At 40.4% G+C, this 15,758-nt stretch overlaps 1 pseudogene; it reads right to left on the bottom strand.

Moving 5' to 3' along the window:
* Positions 1-15,278, bottom strand: part of LOC103734279 — a 95,370-nt pseudogene extending 80,092 nt beyond the window's left edge.
* Positions 15,279-15,758: the final 480 nt, after the last annotated feature.

Genomic DNA, 15,758 nt, shown 5'->3' with positions numbered 1-15,758 from the left:
GTTCAGGCCCTCAGATGTCTTCCCTTTGCTTGGGTGAAAAGCCACAAGGATCCCATAACTAGAACGATGAGCGCTCTCTAGAATATCTTAGATAACAGACAAGGGCCCTGACACATTTCCCACATAAGATCACACACCAAGCTCCCTGGGATCTTGGTAAAGGGAAATGACAAAGTAGATAAACTTATCATGTTCATAGAGATTCCTCTACTAGAACAAGCCAGAGCCTTACACCAACAATTTCACTTTTCTCCTCACAGTCTGCACCACCTTCTACCCAACCTACCCATCTCTCAGTGCAAACATCTGAGCAGATCTTGCATTACATGTGCACCCCTTGCTCCCTTAGGCCGCCTTAATTGATATGGAGTTAACCCACGTGGTCTCCTACCCAATGCCCTCTGAAAAATGGATCTCACCCATTATAACTCCTTTGGTAATTTTATGTATGCCCATGTCATTGTTGACACCTACTCCTCCTTTCTTTTTGCCATCGCTCAAAGAGGTGAAAAGACCTCACATGCCGTTAAGGCAGTCAAATGAGCAATGTTGGTAATGGGAGTGCCATGGACCCTAAAAACTGATAATGGGCCAGCTACACCTCTCTACAATTCCAATCATTCCTGTCAACATGGAAATTTAGCCACTCCCTTGGCATCCCTTATAATCCACAGGGACAAGCCATTATGGAGTGGGCAAATAGGACCCTCAAAAGATACCTTACAAAAATTTGCTATCCCTGAGTCTAAAAGGGACCCACACCTGCCTTTAATTGAAGCTCTATTCAGCATTAATTTCCTGTCCTTCAATGAAAATGGGTTGAGTCTGGCCTAGAATCACTGGGCTACCATACCTAGTCCTACACCCCTGCCACTAGTGAGATGGAAGGACCCCATAACTCTTCAATGGCAACCACCCACCCCCTTGATAACAAGAGGGCAAGGCTATGCTTGTGTGTTTCCTCAGATAGAAGCAAAGCCAGTATGGGTTCCAGCAAGAGATGTGAGACCAGCAACTGACCAACGAGACCCCTAGGACCCAGTGACCTCGCTGCTATCTGGATAATTGGTTTGCTCTTCCCCACCCCTGCCATGGCCCATGATCTCTGGGCCTTGGTCCCCTCCCCGCCTATACTCTTTCCCTTATCGCTTCATTTACCAGCCTACCCCCCCCTCTATTCAACTAATTCTATGCTTGGCCTCCCCACCATGGACCCAGTTCCTTCCTGGGAATCACTCAATGGCTCCTGGCCCCTAAATAACTCTCTATGATTCACTACCAATAATGCATCCTCATGCATTGGTCTGTTCAGCCTGAGCATCCAAGATTATTCTGGCAGTGCCTCCTTGGGTTACAGGCTTAGAGAAAATCTGGTCTAATCTAAAATCACTGTTTGACCCATCTTGGATCGTCACTTACCTACTCTTGACAGGTATAATTATTCTTCTCTTTCTACTTCTTAAATGCCTTGTTCTTCGTCCCTGAAGTCAGAAAAAATTCAATCATTCAGTGTATCAGGCCCTCAGAGCAATACATGAAGATGATTTCAACCCACCCTATGCAGCCCGATAGACTTGGCTTGCACAAAGGTACAAGGCCTCCTACAGATAATTTCCCACCTCAACTTATCCCCCAGGATGATACCCCTTGGAAGGCTGGTAGCCAATGATGGATAAGCTCCTGTTAGGCTGAATCAACCTAAGCCAGGACATGGATTTGTAAGCCCATGCTCCAATGACTGGTAAGGTTCATGGCCGAATAGGACAACCTAAGACAGGCACAGTCCATGATCCTGGGGTCATCCTGAGGTAGAGCTGCCTACAGGCTCTCACTGGACAGTTATTTTTGAAGAAAAAGGGTGGAAATGTAGCAGGAGGCCTCCAAAGATGGTGTGGACTCAGAGCCCTGGGATTCAGGGAGAATTCACTTCACTTCTTGGTCCACAAATAGCCCTCCAGAAGGAGTCCACACCTCTGTATCCTGCTTCTGAGCCCAGTGACTGCTGACAGACTGCATGGACCAATCAGAAAATGGTACACCGACTAAAGGTACTTGGGGGAGGAGAAAAGGGAAATATAAGGCCTGCCCCCTCCTGCATTAAACGAGCCTGCAGCACCTCGCCTAGTGCTTGCTTCTACCTGACTCCCAGCATCTGTGTGTCATGACTCCATGCCTCTTGCCCCACGTAATCGGCAGGGGATCCGATCCAGGTTAGGGTCTTCACAGCTGTCTTGAAGAGAACCCGCAACACACAGAGGCTTATCCCATATCAGAGCCTAGATCCTTTTAAGTTGATAGTCAACATTACCCATCGGATTAAGCATATAAATAATGAAAATAGATTCACAAATAGATTCAGTCTAAATAAATCTACGTATAAAGTCCTTATAAATCTTATCTATTATGAAATATGTGTGAATATGGAAAGTTTATGTAACTGTTGGCAATACCTCTGATATACACACTTATTAAAATATATTTTAGAACTTTTAATAATTAACTGATAAATCACGCAAATAAATTGATGTTTAAGATCCTTTCCAATTATGTTTTGATTTATCTCAGAAAATGTGTACTACTTTTAACTACTTTTATTGACTTACAATATTGTTACCACTATCGTCATGTTGGTAGGGAGAAGATTCAGCCTGTATATTCATAAAAAAATAGAATTTACACCTATTTAGATTATAATACATTTCATTTAACTATTTATTATTTTTAGTTTATGTATATGAGTGTTTTGCCTGCATGTATGTAAGTGAACCATGTGCATGCAATGCCCATAGAGGCCAAAAGAGGGCTATGGATTCCCTAAAACTAGAGTTACAGTGAGTTATTAGACAGCATGTGTGTGCTGGGAACCAAACCTGGGTCCTCTGCAAGAGCAATCTTTGCTCTTAACCTCTGAGCCATCTCTCCAGCCCCATATCCTTACTTCTTAAAAGTAGTTTGTTTGCTGCCCTTTTATGTTCTATTAATTATCCTCAAGGTAATGAAATGCTTTGATTTCTGGAACTTGTAGGGATCAGATCTGTTGCTTGATGTACAACTGGAAACATCTCCAGAGGAGAGCATGCTGAGACCCCTAAAGGGGATGAAGCTGAGTATTGCTGAGTACCACTGCTTGAAGTACATTTACCATAAACAATAGTGACTCTTTCCTAAGGGACAGATGTGATATTCATCATCAGCTAGGGCAATGAGTTGAATATTGCCTTCCCATGTCCACTTTATGTCAAGTGTGCCTTATTTAGATATAGAGAATATTGTCTTTGCTGGAAAGTTAAGAGGAGCTTACAGTGCATTAGAGGGACTCCTAAATCCAGTGATTGTTATTGTGTAAGAGGAGGAGAGAATATAGAAAACCCCACAAAGAGTAGAAGAGGAAAGGTAAGCAAAAAGAGATTGGAATTACACTCATGAAACAAAGGGCTCCTGTGCCCAACAGAAGCTGGAAGAGGCAAAGAGAACAGAGGATTTCCAGCCAACCTCAGAAACTGGGAAATGAACAGAGTAATTTTACTTTCAAAGCATCCACAAGAAACCAAGCTTCAGAGACCTAAATTTCAGACTGTTCCCTCTTCAATTCTGAGAGATTATCAGTCTAAGAAATTAACATAGCTATAGTAATTAGGCTTAGTCATCCAAATGAGAACCTTTTTGAGATAGAAGCCTTTCTATGCCTTAATCAACACTAAGATTTATGTTCTTGAGCTCATCTTCCACCCTCACATTCATTGCACCAGTTCAGCTAAAGAATGCTGTCCTCCCTGCTAGTTCTTGGGAAAAGGAATTAAAAATGGCAGTGCTGTGCTTTATGACTCAGACTCTTAGAGACCTCTGGGCTCAAGCCATTCTCCGGCATCAGATTTTGAATCTCTGGAGCACAGGTGTGGACCGCCATGCCAGGCTTCCGGCAGCTCTTTGGATTCAGCAAGCATTTCTTGTTCTCAGCTCTCAGTTTTCTGCATTTTGTGTTCCTCAGGCTTGATTGTTTAGATGTTTGACTGAGTCACTCTATCCCTGCCCAATGGAATTGTTGAATCCAGACTTTATAAAATGAACCATTTCTGATATTTATTTTATTCTTAAAATCATTGTATTAGTTTTATTTTATGCATGTGAAAGCCTACATGAATGTTAAGTGCACCCGTGTTGTACAATGCCCACAGGGGTCAGAAGAGGGCATGGGATCCCATGAAACTGGAGTAATAGACAAATCTCAGGACCCACATGACAGCTACCAAGTGTCTATAACTCCAGTTCCAGGGGATCTATCAGCCTCTTCTCACCTCTTCAGGCATTGCATAACATGGGTGAACTTACATAAATGCAAACAAAAAAACTTACACATTAAATAAATGAACAAAAAGCTATACAAATTTATATAAAGTATTTCTTAATTTCTTCTGTTACCCAGTCATCATTCAGAAGTGTGCTGTTTAATCCCGATTAGTTCATGCAATTACTAGAGGTTTCTTTGCTGTTGGTGACTCCTTCCCACCCTCTGCAGCCTGCATAGTGCCTTTTAGTACTCTGAAATGTAGCGAGGAGGGCAGAAGTTTCCTGATCAATGCTGACCTTTCTCCATTTCCTGTGACCAAGTTATGTAGTATCTTTAGCAGTAAGGTCTTACCATCAAGGCCTGGTGGGCAACCAAGAGACATAACAATAGCCAGTATAGTTTTGGTGGTTTTGGGGACACTTCTGAACAATAATTCAAGGGGAGATGTACTGGATAGCTTTAGTTATTAATTTGACACAACTGGGTAGAGGGAACCTCAGCTGAGGAATGTCCTCAATTGGACTGGCCTGTGGCCATGTCTGTGGTGCATCTTCTTGATTATTGAGTGATGTGGGAGGACCCAGCCCACTGTGAGTGGTGCCACCCCTTGGCAGGTGGGCCTGTGTTGTATAAGAAAACAACCTGAGCAGGGGCCAGGAGAGCAAGGTAGTAAGCAGCATTCCTCCATAGACTGTGCCTCAGCTCCTGCCTCCAGGGTCCTGCCCTGAGTTCCTGCCTTGGGTTCCCTCAGTGATGAACTGTGACCTAGGAGATGTCAGCCAAATAAACCCTTTCCTCCCCAAGTTAGTATTGGTCAGTGTTTTGTCACAGCAATGAAAAAGCAAACTAGTACAGGAGGTATCCCACACCTAGTATTGGACTTTTCATTTGGCAACCTATGTTTTCTGAAATGAGAATAATCCCTTGTATAGGCTAACTCCAATTAAACAACTTTCTATGAATATATATAATTGTCATCTATCTATCTATCATCTATCTATCATCATCATCTATCTAATATATCATCTATCTATCATCTATCTATCATCTATCATTATCTATCTATCATCTATCATTTATCTCTCTCTATATATCTATTATCTATCATTATCTAGCACCATTTATCTATCTCTATCTACCTATCACCTATCTTTCTATCTCTATCTATCACCTATCTATCAAATCTATCATCTATCTATCTATCATCTATCTGTCTATCTATCATCTATCTATTTATCTATCAATCATCTATCTATCATCTATCTTCTATCTATCATCTATCTATCTATCTATCTATCTACCTACCTACCTATCTATCATCTATCTATCTTTCATCATCATCTGTTTATCTCTATCTATCTACCTAATCTATTTAATCGGATTTAATGCCAGAAAGAAACACTTGCCTGGCATTGCAAATCTGGCCAGGAAGCCATGGTCAGGTGCTCACAGGCACCAAGGGTGAACCTATTACTTTTATTTTTCTAAATGGCACACCATTAGACAGTCCTCCAAATTCATATGTGTCTACTCACAGATTAGTACAGACCTTATCAGATAAGTTGTTGTTCTTGTTGTGTTTCAGTAGATGGTGGTTAATGTGGAAACTCAGAACTGGTCAAGATACAAATAATGAGTGATTGTGGAATTCTCACTCATAAATGTGACACATATATCATACCATCTCCCCAAACTTCAGAGACCAATGTTGAAAAGAGGACAGAAAGACTGTAAGAATCTCACATTGGAAGGACCAAAGCAAAAGAGTTTTCTGGGCATGACTAGACAGCTGCACACATAAATTTAAGCAGCTGTAGTTGCCTGCATAACACTTCCACAAGGTCAAGACAGATAACATTCAGCATGGATTGGGAAGGTATTCACAAGCCCCAGCACAGACTGTTTAGCTATGGAAAATTCATGACTTCTGAGGGATGGAGACTCAATTTTCTCTAAGGATGTGTCTCCTGGTATGCTGATCATGGGCCAATGAATTGTCCTACACAGAAGAGTATATGGATAGCATAGACTGGATTCAATAGGTTAATAAAATGAAAAATAAAGGAAATGAAGTTGTGAATGTTAAAGGATGAATCCCAAAAGAGTTAAGCAGAGAAATTGACAGTGAGTATGATCAAAATAAATTGCATGAAATTCTCAAACATTTAATAAAAATATTTTTAAAATATGAGGCGGTATGGGGATACTTGTGTGTTGATTAGGGAGGAAGACTTTCATGTGTCAGTTTTGGTTTCACAGTTATCAGTTACATGAATGACTTTCTCAGGAGCTTCCATCACAGATCCACCAGGACTGCATGGGAGCCAGATAAGACAGCATTCTTACATAAACTCAGAACTTAAATATACAGTTAGAGTATATTTTATCATAAGATATCAAAATGCTGCATGTGTCATACTTATGATAAAATGTCATCTGTTTATCTACTCAAATTTATTTGGGAGTCTTTTAATTTTTGTTTGCTAAATCCAGCCAATCTGGTAAAGGGACTATGCACCTCATTTACTTCCAAGTAGGTTTTGGGGGCATTGTAGCTTTATTTATTTATTAGGCAGTGCTTTAAGTGATAGTAGCAGTGGCTCCAGAGAACTGGGAAAAATGAAGATACTTAGGCCTTATCCAGTTCCTCTGAACAGAAATTCCAATTCTTTGCCATATAATTGTGTGCTCTTCCTTGTCCTCCAATGCACTGCTCTTTGCAAACAGGTAACTAAAACATTTGAGATATCACTATCTCTATCACTATCACTATCACTTCCCACACTGAGTGCCACAGTACTACACTGTATCCATATATATATATATTTAATGGAATCCCCTGTTCACCCCACTGGAAGTGTTACATATTCTCATCCTGAGTAAGTGTTGCTGCTCTTAGGAGTTCACCATTCTTCTTTGTGTCTTTCTTTCAGGTGCTGAGCTCTTGAGCACCAGTGTTTCTATCAAGGAGTAGTTCCATCAAGTCCTAATTCTCATCATCTGCATGTTGCCTCCCACTTCTTTGCTTTCTGCTGTTTTGGGAACTCTTAACATCTACTTCAGTTTCAGCATTTAATTCACTACTTTAGGAAGACCTCCCCACTTACTAATGTTCTATCTTGTACTCTTTGAAATTCAGTTGCTGTTTTCAGTTAATAATTGTGTGGACAGTTAGAATCAATCTCTTAGTACAGCATTTGTAGAAAATATTGGGAATTTTCCATGAGACAACTTTCAATTTCCACTATTCAAACATCAAGTAAGTCTCCTTTTTTATACCACTAACCACCATGGACTTATGGTCATGCATTGTATGCACTGGTTTATAACAAAAGTCCTTTACTTATGCTGCTGTACCCGTGGCCAGCTTTGGCATCAGGAGCTGTTCTCATAGAGTTCCTATGCTCCTTTGTCTCATTTCCTACAATATGAATTCATGTATATGTGTGCATGCAGAGAGAGAAGAAGGGAGAGAGGTTGATTTTGAATACAACACTATGCCATATGGACGTCTTGCATTTTTACCTTATTATTAAAATAATTTTATTTTTTATTGAAATTTTAAGATTTTTTTACAACAAAGTTTGATGGTATTTAGATCCTCTCCCTAATCTGCACCTCTCCTTACTGCCCTCCTGCCCAATTTTGCAAACTTTCATATATATGTGAAATACACACACGCACACACACACACACACACACACACACATATATATATATTTATTTATTTATTTACACATATGTATTTTTTTTCAGTGTGTGTCCATTCATTCACAGGGCCCACCAAGAGTTCCATCACTGTAAGACATTTTTCCCCTCCCAGCGACTATCAATTGCCAAAAGTTCCTTAGGTTGTCTTGGGATTTCTTATTCCCCATGTCTATACTGGGATTTTGTCTGCTTTGAGCTTCCATAGGACTTGTGAATGCTGTCCCCATTGCTGTTAGTTCATATGATTAACTGACAAGTTGTCTGGAAGACTGTTTTCCCTGTGGTCAGCTACTCTCTCTGGCTCTGACAATCTTTCTACCTCCTCTTCTACAATGATCCCTGAGCCTTGGAAGGAAGAGGTTTGAAATAGTTGTCCTATTCAAGGATAAGCACTCTGTGACTTATTATCATTTGCATATTGGTCAATTGTGGGTTTCTGTGTTAATCATTATCTGCTGCATAAAGAAGCTTCTCTGGAGAGAGTTGAAGGATGTAGTCATCCTATGTCTAGAGAGCGTATTGATGATGTGTCACTTACGGTTAAGCATCTCACAGATACTTCTACTTTGCATTTGATCAGTTATGGAACTCTAATAGTCTCCATCTGTTGCAAAAATAATCTTCTTAGATGAACGGTGAAAGATACACTTTTCTTTAAATATGAGGATCCATATTTAGAATAAAGTAAGAAATTACATTGATCTAGGGATATGGCAAAAATAGATTGTTTTCTAGGATCTATGATTTTTCTAGCCATGCATACTTGGCTATGTTTCCAGTATCACACCATTTGTACCTCTGATTGAATAGGCCTTAATTCTAATTAGACATTTGTCATTTATACCCATAATAAAAAGTGCCACTACTGCACCAATAGCAATAGTTTGCTGGGCCAGTTATTGGCCTTTATCAGGCTTTACAACTAAGTAGGAGCATTGATTGGTTTTTCTCCCTTCGTAGCTTATACATTATCCTCTGATACCATGAGCTGTAGTCTTCTGGGAGGAGGCTTTCAGGTCAGTTCCAGTTTGATTACTCCAAATCCTGTGACTGTAGTATGGCCTGTCTTCAGCAATAGGTTCTTACCTTCAAGTTATGGGAGGCAATCAAGGACTGTGGTGATAGTCTGTATTATTTTGTGAGTCTCTTGAAATACCCTGACCAGAAAATTAAAGGGAGATTTCCCCTTGCCAGCACTGCATTTTTGTTACATAGCCTTTAGTTATAAACATGCATTGGTGTATTTATTGTATGTGTATTTTTCAGTAGAACTTTGAACTAGTATATTTTTTAACTTCTGACAAGATCTTAAAATTATCCCTTTGGCCAAGGCAGCTGGGTTGTCCTAAAGAAGCCAACATCTGAGTGCTTAGAGTGTTTTCAGCTCCTCATATATCATTTCATCTTGGTAGTCTCAGAGCAGGGAAACAGAATTATACATACTAACCTGTGTGTATTTACATATTGATAAATATTGTTGTCTGTAGTTATCTGTATCTGAGTTAGGTAGCCATGAGTTCATAAAGGTGTCTCCATTAATCACTTACCATATGAATTTCTCTAGCCTTTCCTGTGTTTATATGTGGTTACCTGTGCTGAATGTGAGAATGCTGATTATAACCATCCAGCATAAATTAGTTAAGTATTCAGTTCCTGCATACATGCAAAGAAGTGTAAGAATTATTACTGCTACCCCTATGAGAATCATCTTTTTTCACTTATAGTGAAGTGATTATGTCCAGTTCTTTAGGCTTTTAGTCTTAAAGACTTAGGTCATTCATCATCTTTCATCTTTTCCCAAAACTCACAATGGTGTGTTTCTAAAGTTATGTAGTTAACAGAAGAATGACAGCCCAAATTATTCTTAATCCAAATAAGGTAAAATATGTGCAATGGAGGAGCTGGAGAGAAGGCCCAGTGGTTGGGAGCACTGGCTGCTCTTGCAGAGGACCCAGGTTCAATTCCCAGCACCCACATGGAAGTTGATGGTCCTCCATAACTGCAGTTCCAGGGAGATCCACCTCATCCTTCTGACTCAGCAGGCATTGCACGACATGGGCACACTTACATGCATGCATCAAGACAGTACACTCATACACATTAAAAAAATTATCTGTAATGGAGACAAGAAGATATTCAAGGCATTGCAGTTACCATATTTGTATGCAGTTGTTACATTTGGTTAGAAACAGTGAAGCAGCATAGACTGGAGCCCTCAGTTCGTGAGATATGGGCCTTTTCACTTGAAAGGCTCATATAAATATATATCATATTAACATGCTCATACTAAATCATGTCAGAAAATTAATTTCAACCATTTCATCCTAGGTAGAATGTCATGTATTAAGAAAGCAGATAACTACAAGAAACACTGTGTCAAAATTCAAAAAAATTGAAAGCAAATCATAGCAAACACTGGCAAGGATGTGTACAAAAGGTAACTCTTTACAAGTGGTGGTGAGAATATAAATTAGTTTAGCTCCTGTGAAAATCTGTAGAAGAGTTTCTAAAAATAATAAAAATAAATCTTTCACATGACCTTCTATAATACTACTGGGCATTTTCCCAAAGAATTCCAAGCCAACATATCACAGAAAAACTTCCATATCAATGTTTATTGCACCAACCTTGGTGTGCAGCAGCAGAGGAATAGATAAAGAAAATGTGTATTCCCACCCTCCACAATGCCCCACCAGGATTATGCATTTTGTCATTTATTTTAAGGCTTATCAAGCCATGTTTGTGTCCCCAAATATCCCTTGGTGTTACTTCATCAACTGGAGACTAGTCAGTCTACTTAGTGTCACTCCCTTAAAGAAAACCAAGCAATCATTAGTCACCAATAGTTTCTCAGCTAAGGTTGGAACTTCTCACCCATTTCCCCACTCATTTCCATGCTGTGTTTTTGACTGGTTGGAGCTTGGGTGGGTCTTGTGGATGCCATCACCATTGCTGTAAGTTTATTTGAACAACTTTCCAGCCATCTGGAAAACTCTATTTCCATGTGGTCATCCACCAAACCTGACCCTTACAGTTCTTCCACCCCCTTTTCCACAATGGTCTCTGAGCCTTGAGTAACAGAGGTTTGATATACATGTCCTACCCAGGGACAAGCACAATGTGGTTTTTCATTCTCTGCAATTTGGCTGGGTTGTGGATTTCCATGTTAATCACAATCAGTTGCATGAGAACATTTTGCTGGTGAGAGGTGAGAGATGAATCATATTCTTTCTGCCCCCTCTTCCAGTATGGTCCCTGAACCATAGGGATAGAGGTTGCATTGTACATGTGCCATTTTGATATGAGTATCTGAAGGACAGTTATTTTTTGTGTTTGAGTAGTAGTAGAATTCTGTAGTAGATTGGTAAGATTAACATTGTGAAAATGGCCATCCTATCAAATGCAATTTATAGATTTAATACTGACCCCTATATAATAGTAAACATATAAATTACAGGATGCATGAAAAAATATCAGGTATTGACCTCCCTTTGCATCCCTGGGCAACACAGCCACCAACTTCCCAGTGCCAGCATGTTCATAGGTAAGGCCCATGGCACCCACTGCACCTTGACTCCCTCATCCTCATTCACCTTCCCAGCTTCCCCACCCATCTCTCCTCCTAGCTGGAATAATAGCCCATTTCTTGTCTTGGCACCTCAGACCCTGGACTGACCTCTTGGCCCAGAATCCCCATTGCTTCCTGATCCTTTCCATCCAGACCAACCCAATTCCTCCCTGCAGTTCCCAGGAGCCCTCAGGCCTATTCCCACCCCCACCTCCCTTTGCTCCCTGGGTGGTACAGCCACCAGCTTCCTGGGGCCAGCATCTTTCCTGGAGGGATCCAGACCTTTGGAGAAAGCCCGAGAGAATCTGATCTTCATATGACTTGGGCCTCTTTGGGAACTCCTGAGTAGCAAGATGAAAACAATTTGCCCATGCCAACATAAAATCAAAAGAGAGAACCTGAAGCATAGACCAACCAGCATTTCATGTCCATCAAGTAAACCACAAAGGCACATAAAGCTTACAAAAAGAAGAAGACTTAAATTCAATACAGGGGGCTTGAGTCTCACACAAGAATCAGAAGACACAAATGAAATCCACGCATCAAAGTCACAGAGAAAAAAAATATATAACATGAAAAACCAAAATAATTTATCCCCACAAAGTACAAGCAGTCCTCTAGAGGAGTACAGTGAGAACCCCCTAGAGCTAACACAGGGCATGTAACTCAAAAGAACAATTATAAACATGATAAAAGAATTCAGGGAATTTAAAGAACAAACAAACAAACAAAGAGATCGAACTGAAAGAAGTTAGGGATAAATTCCTGAATGAATTCACAAAAGAGTTAGAAATATTGAAGAATTCTCAGGCTGAAATGAAGAAGGAAGTGAAACACTAAATAAGCCAATTAGAAAGGGCAGGAGAAAGCCTCACCAATAGGATGAATGAAATGGAAAACAGAGTATCAAGACTAGATGATTAAGTGGACAATTGAGACTATTCAAGCAGAGATTATAAAAAATTTAAGAAAACACAAGAATAGAATATGCAGGAACTATGTGACATCATAAAAAAAACAAAACTTGTGAATCATAGGCATACAGAAAGGAGAATGATCTCAGGATATTGGTATGAACCAGATCTTCAACAGGAAAATAGCAGAAAATTTCCCCAAATTAAAGACAGACATGGCAAAACAAATAAAAGAAGCACATAGAACACCAAATAGACAGGACCAAAAAAGAGACTCTCCACAGCACATCACAGTATAAACACTAAAGGAGAGAATACTAAAAGATGCAAAAGAAAAACAAGTCACATATAAAGGAAAACCCATCAGAATTACAGCTGACATTTCAATGCAAACTATGAGAGCTAGAAGAGCCTGGACCAAAGAATTCCCAGTTTTAAATGATCACAGATGCCAACCTAGACTACTTTATCCAGCCAAAATGTCTAATAGAGTTGAAGGAGAAAGAAAACTTCCCCATGACATAAATAGGCTGCAAGAATTCACGTACACATAACTAGACCTTCAGAGAGTTCTTGAAGCAATACAAAGTGCTGAAGAAAGGAAAAAAAATATACCCAACTGGATATGGAAAGTATGAAGGTATAATTATAGAAATGCACAGCTACACCAAGAATGTGAACAGAAATAAAGATGACAGGAATCAATACACATCTTTCATTAATAACTTTAAATATCAATAGACTGAACTCTCCAGTAAAAAGACACAGATTAGTTGAATTGATTTAGAAATAGTACCTATCTTTTTGTTGTTTGCAAGGAACCCATCTCACTTTCAAGGGCAGGTAATCCCTTAAGGTGAAAAGATGGAAAAATATATACCAAACGAATGGTACTGAGAAAAAAGCAGGTGTTGCAATTCTAATATCTGATAAAATAGACTTTGATCTTAAAATAATCAGAAGAGATAAAGAGGGTCACTTCATTCTGATCAAAATAACAATTGACCAAGAAGATTACAATCATGAGCATATATTCACCAAACTCTGCTGCACCCAACTTCATAAATATAGTACTACAAGACTTTAAGATCCAGATTAATTCCAACTCATTAATAGTAGGGGAATTCAATACCCCATTGTCTCCATTAGATATGTCAGCAGGACAGAGAATTAACAGAGAGACATCTGAATTAAATAATACCATACATCAAATGGGCTTAGTAGACATCTACTGAATATTCCACCAAAGCACCAAATAATATACGTTCTATTCAGTGTCCCATCAACTTTCTCCAAAATTGACCATATACAGGGGCACAAAACAAACCCCCAAAAATACAAAATGATTGAAATAATTCTATGCCTTCTATCAGACCACAATGCAATAAAGCTTAAAATCAACACCAGGAGAGACCCTAGTAACTACATGAACATATGGAGATTAAACAACACATTCATGAATGATGATTGGGTCATAGGAGAAATTAAGAAAGAAATGAAAGTATTCCTGGAACTAAATGGAAAGATAATATGACACATCAAAACCTCTGGGACACATTGAAAGCAATTCTTAGAGGGAAAATTTTAGCTCTAAGTGCTTACATTAAACATCAGAAAGAACACAAATAAATGACTTAAAATTGCAACTCAAGACACTTGAAAAGCAACAGTAAGTGAAACCCAAACCTAGCAGACAAGAAGAAATACAAATCAAACAAAGAAAACAATACAAGGAATCAATGAATCCAAGAGCTGGTTCTCTGAAAAGATAAACAAGATTGACAGACCGTTAGCCCAGTTAACCAAATGAAAGAAAGAGCACCTCCAAATCAACAAAATCAGAGATGAGGTAGGCTAATTCTGAGACCCTAGAAGACAACCTGAGAGAATGGGTTCATACCTCCATTGGGGTAGCAGGTCAGAGCTCAGCAGATCACCAGAGAGTGCTGTGTTCTGGCCTCCATCTGGCCTCCAACTACCAGAGGGCCTGAGAACGCAGGGGACTGCCTGACAGCCCCTGGATCCTGCCTCCAGGTGGTAGTGAGCTTTCTCAATTGCTCCATACCATCCCCCTAGCTGGGATTTTCTGAGGCCCCTCCCAAGGCCCCAGGGAATATCTGGCTTTGGTAGGCTAAGGCTGAGTTCCTAGCAGACAGCCTGAGAGGGTGCGTTCAGACCTACATCAGTGTAGCGTCTCAGAGCTCAGCAGACCGCCAGAGAGTGCCAATTTCTGGCCACCCTCGGGCCTCCCTCTGATATATTGTTGACAACTCTCGGGACTGCCTGAGAGATCCTGGATGCTGCCTCCACGTGGTGAAGGAAGCCTGAGTGTACCTGACTGGAACATGAATTGGGCTTCTGTGGGTACTCCTGAATAGCTGGTCTGAAGCCATCAGTTCCCTCTAAAATAAACTTGAGAGAACCGGAACCCTGTACAACCAGCTTTACATAACCAATAAAGAAAGTATCTAGGCAACCAGATAATACAAACAGAAGCATACTTCAACTTAATTCTCATATTAGAATCATAAATAACAAAAGAAATTCACATGCCAAAACCACCACAAAAGAATAATAAACTGGAAAGTTAAAACACTATGTCCCCACCAAACCTCACCAATCCTGTAGAAGAGTTCGAAAAGAAGAACCCCCTAAAGATAACCCAGGACACTGAATTTAAAAGAACAATCATAAATGGCAGGCGCGGTCCCACGGGGATCGGTCCCCTGGTCTCAGTCACGCACCCTGGAAGCGGCGGCAGGTGTCCTGCGGGCTTCTCCGGCGTGCCGCGTCCCATGTCGCTGTTCGTCGCTTTGGTGCTGAAAGTCCCTGCTGCTGGAGCATTGTCCAGCGGTGTCTCCTCCCTGATTTCACCCGTGCACCCTCCTCAATATGTGGGGTCCACTGGCCACTGGACCACGTGGGAAAGTACGAGGGCCACTAAAGCTAAGGTTCCGCGAGTCAGTGACAGAGGAATGCTGCCTCCGAAGAGGCTGGATCGCTGGTAATAAGACGCGGGACTCTGCTTAGTCCGTGTTACAGCTTTTATTAAGTGTTCAGCTCCTAGCTTCTAGTGACCCAGCTCTCTATTATTGAGAGAAGACTGGGATATTTATACCATGGAGGTAGTGGTAAAAGCTTTGGCTGATAGATACTTTGTGAGACATTCTATTTGCATATGGAAGTGGGTTTCTGCTATGCTGCCAGACCACTGACTGCTTGAAAAATCACACAGGAAAGCATGGTATTCCTAGAGCCAGAGGCCATGTTTATGTTA

Source organism: Nannospalax galili, unplaced genomic scaffold, assembly GCF_000622305.1.
Source record: "Nannospalax galili isolate Female #2095 unplaced genomic scaffold, S.galili_v1.0 scaffold550, whole genome shotgun sequence".
Taxonomy (NCBI): domain Eukaryota; kingdom Metazoa; phylum Chordata; class Mammalia; order Rodentia; family Spalacidae; genus Nannospalax; species Nannospalax galili.
This window is presented reverse-complemented; position numbering and strand designations above follow the sequence as displayed.